The sequence below is a fragment of the Meleagris gallopavo genome, chromosome 13 (genome assembly GCF_000146605.3).
Source record: "Meleagris gallopavo isolate NT-WF06-2002-E0010 breed Aviagen turkey brand Nicholas breeding stock chromosome 13, Turkey_5.1, whole genome shotgun sequence".
Classification (NCBI taxonomy): domain Eukaryota; kingdom Metazoa; phylum Chordata; class Aves; order Galliformes; family Phasianidae; genus Meleagris; species Meleagris gallopavo.
The window spans coordinates 6853313-6858328 of NC_015023.2; the positions used below are offsets into that span (position 1 = coordinate 6853313).

Sequence of the window (5016 nt, forward strand, 5' to 3'; positions counted from 1 at the left end):
AGACATAAAACAAAAAAAGAGAAGTGTGAACATCTTATTTACGGTACTGTGAAGCAGTATCAACAGTGAGAAAAATGAAACTGATTTTTTCTTTTTATCATTCTTTCATGGGAATTTTAAAGAAGATTAGATGTTGGAACTGGTTAGCCCTTTCCTCTTGGCTGTCTAGCCGGTTCTGGTTCTATAAAAGCCAACATCTAACCTGTGAGGAAGGTATTCATTAGCTACTGAAGCAGACAAAAATAGGCTTATTGCAATACCCTGATGGAGTTGTTCCAATTTTCCTAAAACATTTCAAGTTTAACTAAATCAACTGGAGACAAACTAATTCAGTGTCCTCGTGTTGGAGGAGATCATCTAATTTTTAGTTCCTGAGTCAGAGATGCAAAGTTGGAGTAGCTCTGTAGAAGAGAGACCTTTCTCAGAGCCACCGGGTGGGTGCCATGTTGGAAAAAGGACAGCAGTAGCATATGTTTGTCCTTGCTGATTAGTATCTGACCTTATGGTTTCAGATTGAATTAAACTATATTTTTCTGCAGGCAAACTGTTTCAAATGTGTGTATGAAATGTGTACGCTTTGTTGCAACTTTGTAATGTGCTTCAATAAACATCAAAACCAAAGTAATTCCCCAAAATAAAAACAAACCAGGACTTCTTTTAGGATCTTAAATACAAAAAGCAAGATAAGATCTCAAAAATACCATAGTCTTGTGAATTTATAGAGTTACTAATGGAAAAACAAGCCTGCGGGTTCCGTGTTGGACATTTGTCAATAAGCAATGGTAGTAAAACTCAGAAAAAAGCATTCGGCATTATTTCCAAATGATGAACCCAAGCAGGATGTGAGGAAGATGGTGCTTTAAGCAGAATCATCCCTTCTTTTCCTTTGTGTTTCCAAGTATCGTGTTACCTATATTAAGGTAAAGTGAATATATTAGACGATTACCTAAGGGGATTGTGAAACTGGGCTCTGCTTATAAAGCAAGTGGAGTTATGACAACTACGACCCTCGAGGAATCAAGGCTGAATAAAGACTGTCTCCATTGCAGACAAATGATGATAAAGTGATCCTTTTAGCCAACAGTCAATGGAACCTGACAAGGCCAAACCTCCAACTAATGAACAGCCCAACCTTTGCTACCAAGGAGATGTATTGAAAGTTTAATCTCAGTAAGCATCAAAATACATTTGCCCAAACATTTTTAACGAAAGAGTGGCATGTATCACTAAATAGCCACAAAGTTAGACAAGCGAGGAAGAAAATGGGGTGGGGGTGGGGGTGTATAGTCTTACTGTATCACAGGTGCACAAAATTGTCATGATGGAACAATATCTTATTTCTCTTCTAAAATTGAATTTCAGATGTTACCTACGTCATACAGACCTAATAATACAGAAAGCAATTGTCTCAATGATTCCTATTAAATCCGTGCATTTCCAGATCCTTATAGAGTAATGTCAGTTACAGAACAATGTCAGGCTGACGGACGCAGCGCAGCATTAAAGAAAAAAAATCATGCACACAATAGGCCAGCTGCACATTAATAAATATGTAATGTTTGATTAAAAATATGGATCGTATTTTTCCCCCCAATTGCTGACTACCCCTAAGGCAGAAGATGTGATCTGGCTCCCACTGATGGGTTTATTTCTTGCTTGCTTTGAAAATACAAACTAAAATGTTTTCCTGTCCCAGCTGTTTCCTATTGTTCGTGTTTATCAGCTCAAAGGGTGAGCGGAGGAATAAAAAATACGCTCGCATTTCAAATGTGCCAGTCAGTCAATCTATTGTTAAAAGAAGAAAGCCTAATTGTCTGTGCTGGCAAACTTCTTTTTGGTGAATGTCCAGTTTTTAAGAAAAGCTATTCAGCTGTGCCATTTGTTTAATACATGCATAAAAAAGCACATAAAATCTCAAGTTTTCTGTGGGATGGGATAGGGGGTGGGGTAAATCTCATCTTTAAGTTATAACCTTGAAACACTGAAGTGATGCCCTAAGGTGTTATAGCTTAGGTATTGCTTTTTTGGTTCTTTAGTGGTCTGACTAAGTGGCTGGAAGGAATTTTCAGGAATGATTTCTTAAAACTGAAGTTGGGCTCATTCCTTAAGTCTTAGGCTTAACTTTGCACCTTCGTAAAGTAGCACTCCTTCAAAATTTGAGAATTTGGAATCAGTGCAATGGTTAAACTGTTTTTCAATTATATTGAAGGAAATTTTGTATTTTTATTTAAGCTATTCTACTATTCTTCCCAAAATGTAGTCCTTCAGACTCATCCTAACAAGAAAGGGGAATCAGAGTGGGGAGGGAGCAGGTACTACTTTTCTGCATCGGAGCATCTTCCTGCTCGTTTCCTACCCTTGTGATAATTGCACAGCTCTATCCTGTCTTTGACTGGTCTCCAGCTCATTCTGGCAGTGGTACTCTTCCAGCTCTCGAACCAAGCTCAGCTAATGAGAACTAACATTCATTTTACTCTTAAGAGAAACTTCAGGTAGCAGACTGCTGTTTTCACCAGGACTGCATTAGCACACATTTCTGTGGATAGAACTGTTGTTCTTTAAAAGCTTTTTGAGGACTGGCTCATCAGTCGCATTGCTCTTGGTGCTATGCCTCTGTAACAGTCTGAAAAATAAAAATGTTTATCAATATAACAAGTGACTTCACAGCTTTGCAAGGAGGGTTCCCTGTATCACTGTGCTGTGCCTCTCTTTGATGAAGGAAGTAACAAGTAGTGGCATTATCGCTCAGCTGTCACCCCTTTGTGACACTGAGATGAGATGTCACTCAGCAAAAAGTACCAGTCTTTTTTTACGTGGGGAATTCAGTTAATTCCTCGTGACATCTAAATTACCATCTCTGGGTACCTGGGTTAACACCTCCCAGAAACGAGTAAGGCAACAAGGCGATTGGCCCAAGTGCTCTGTGGTTAGAAGCAGCTGCTTTGGTCACCCTGTGCTCGTGTTTGCCTGGAAGTCTGACAGCAAAATGCTGCCTAAATTTGGAAACTGGGGGTCTAGGGATGATCTACTTCCTCCCTCACAAAGCATGCTGAGGCCTTGGGGTTTTTCTGAGTGCACCTTCACTAAGAGATACTGGATGAAGATTCCAGCTCATTCTGGAAAACATCTTGAACCATCTTCATGGAGAGTTATTTCAAAGGTGATCAAGGCTACATAACACTTGGAACACTGCATTAAACTAGCCATCACTTGCTTACAAACTTACTCTTGATTGCATTTGGATGTTTGTGAGTTTCTGAACTGCCACGAATCAGTCTGTGGTGTAAAGCTGCATCTCCCTGTTGGGCTTTCAGTATCTCACAGAGCTCTGAGAATATACACTGGCAGTCTTATAACCAACACACTCCTTGGTGTCCCTGGCTAGTTATGTCATACAATGTCATGAGCCACCTGTGATGTGAGGAAACCAGTTTGAGAGTCACAGTTGTTGGTATGCTGCTTGCATAACTGTTAGACCTACATGTCCTGCTAAAAATCCATTATGTGTTTTGGGTTTTTTTTTTTTTGCAATGGATGATTTTTCATGCCTTATTTTTTTGTTTTGTTTTTGTTTTCTCTTAATTGAGCTATAACTTACATATGCCGAATATATAGCATACAAGGCAATGCAAAAGCCAAGCTACCATCTACAAAAGTGCTATAGTAAGATAAGAAACTTTAATGGTCACAGGGAAAATATTAAAAATAAATAAAAGAAAGGCTTTAACAGTAATGGGCAGATTTTTTTTTTCTGCTCTCCATTTTTGTTTTTGAGATGGAACAGTATATGCTCTTGTGTTCTTTCCTAGAAAGTGTCTTCATAGCCTTTCAAAGGAAACAGCACGTGTAATAGCTCTGTCCCTTTTCAGCAAGTACTGTCAGGCAGCTTTGGCTGCATACTGGTGAGATCAAGCTGACCTCACAGACAGCCATTTACGGTGCTTCCCCGACTGTTACTGGCTTTGAAGGATGAAAGTGGTACAGATATTTTTCAGTGAAGTTGCAACCAAAAAGAATTACTAAAGAAAAAAAAATAAATAAAAATGCTGCGGGTGGCAGGGAAGTGGCAGAAAAGCAAACAGCCACTTGGGAAGAGGTGCCAGAGGGGCCTGCAGACCCAGTGGGGGAATGCAGCTCTTCAGAAGCCCCCATGTTGGGGCAGCAGCAAACCAATTCAGTCTCATGATGTTTTTAAAAATGATGGAGAAGTGTGTTCTCTTCTTTAAGACATTCAAACTGGCATTGCTGGTGGAAATGGTACAGTGAATTCTGTAAATGCTCAAAGCAATTTCGTAAACCATCAACTAACATTCTGCAGCATCCCTATTACACTGTAACAGACTTCTCCATTAAGGAGTAAAAATTTTGGCTTAAGTTCAGTGACTGGTGAACTGCTGACATGGTTTAGGTTGGTAGATTATGAGCTGTTCTGCAGCCACATCCCATCAAACCTACCCGTTTGGGCAGATTTCACAAATTCCTTTTTCCTGTTTCCCCTCCTGTTCCACTTGTGAGGTTATGATTGTGAGGTCACTTGCCCCAGTCAGTGTATGTGTAAAGTAAGAAAAGATGAAAATGGAGCAGAGCTCTCTATGTGTGTTCAGCCCTGCGTCAGAGCAGTAACAAATTCTGTCCAGTGTAAGTTCCAGGCAATACCACATATGTTAATATGAATACATACAGCCAGCAAAGAGGGACCTCCTGTTTCACGATCTGAAACAGCAGATCAGCAGGTAGTGTGCAGGAAACTGCTCCTTCTGCCATTCTGATGTTCTCCAGCCACTGAAAGGAAATGATCTGCCTAAATCACTGCTGCTTACCAATCAGGTGACCTTCCAAAACAGAGAGGAATTCGTGAATTGATTGCTTAGTAATTAATTGGTATGAAGAAGCTATTTTTAGGACTTCTCAAAAAGTGATCTATAGCTTCAGAGTCCAGCTCCCACTAGAAGCAACCTAAAAGGAACCCGTACCTGGGAGTCTGCTGCCTTATTTCAGCCAGACCCTTTTTTTTTT

General features: G+C 40.0%; 1 long non-coding RNA gene across 1 annotated transcript; it reads right to left on the minus strand.

Annotated features, from left to right (window-relative positions):
* Positions 1–2189: 2189 nt before the first annotated feature.
* On the minus strand, positions 2190–4961 carry LOC109369790. The gene is made up of 3 exons (XR_002119271.1): positions 4456–4961; positions 3227–3411; positions 2190–2623 (listed from the first exon to the last, which is right to left on the minus strand). It is a non-coding gene; the product is annotated as an uncharacterized LOC109369790 (long non-coding RNA).
* Positions 4962–5016: the final 55 nt, after the last annotated feature.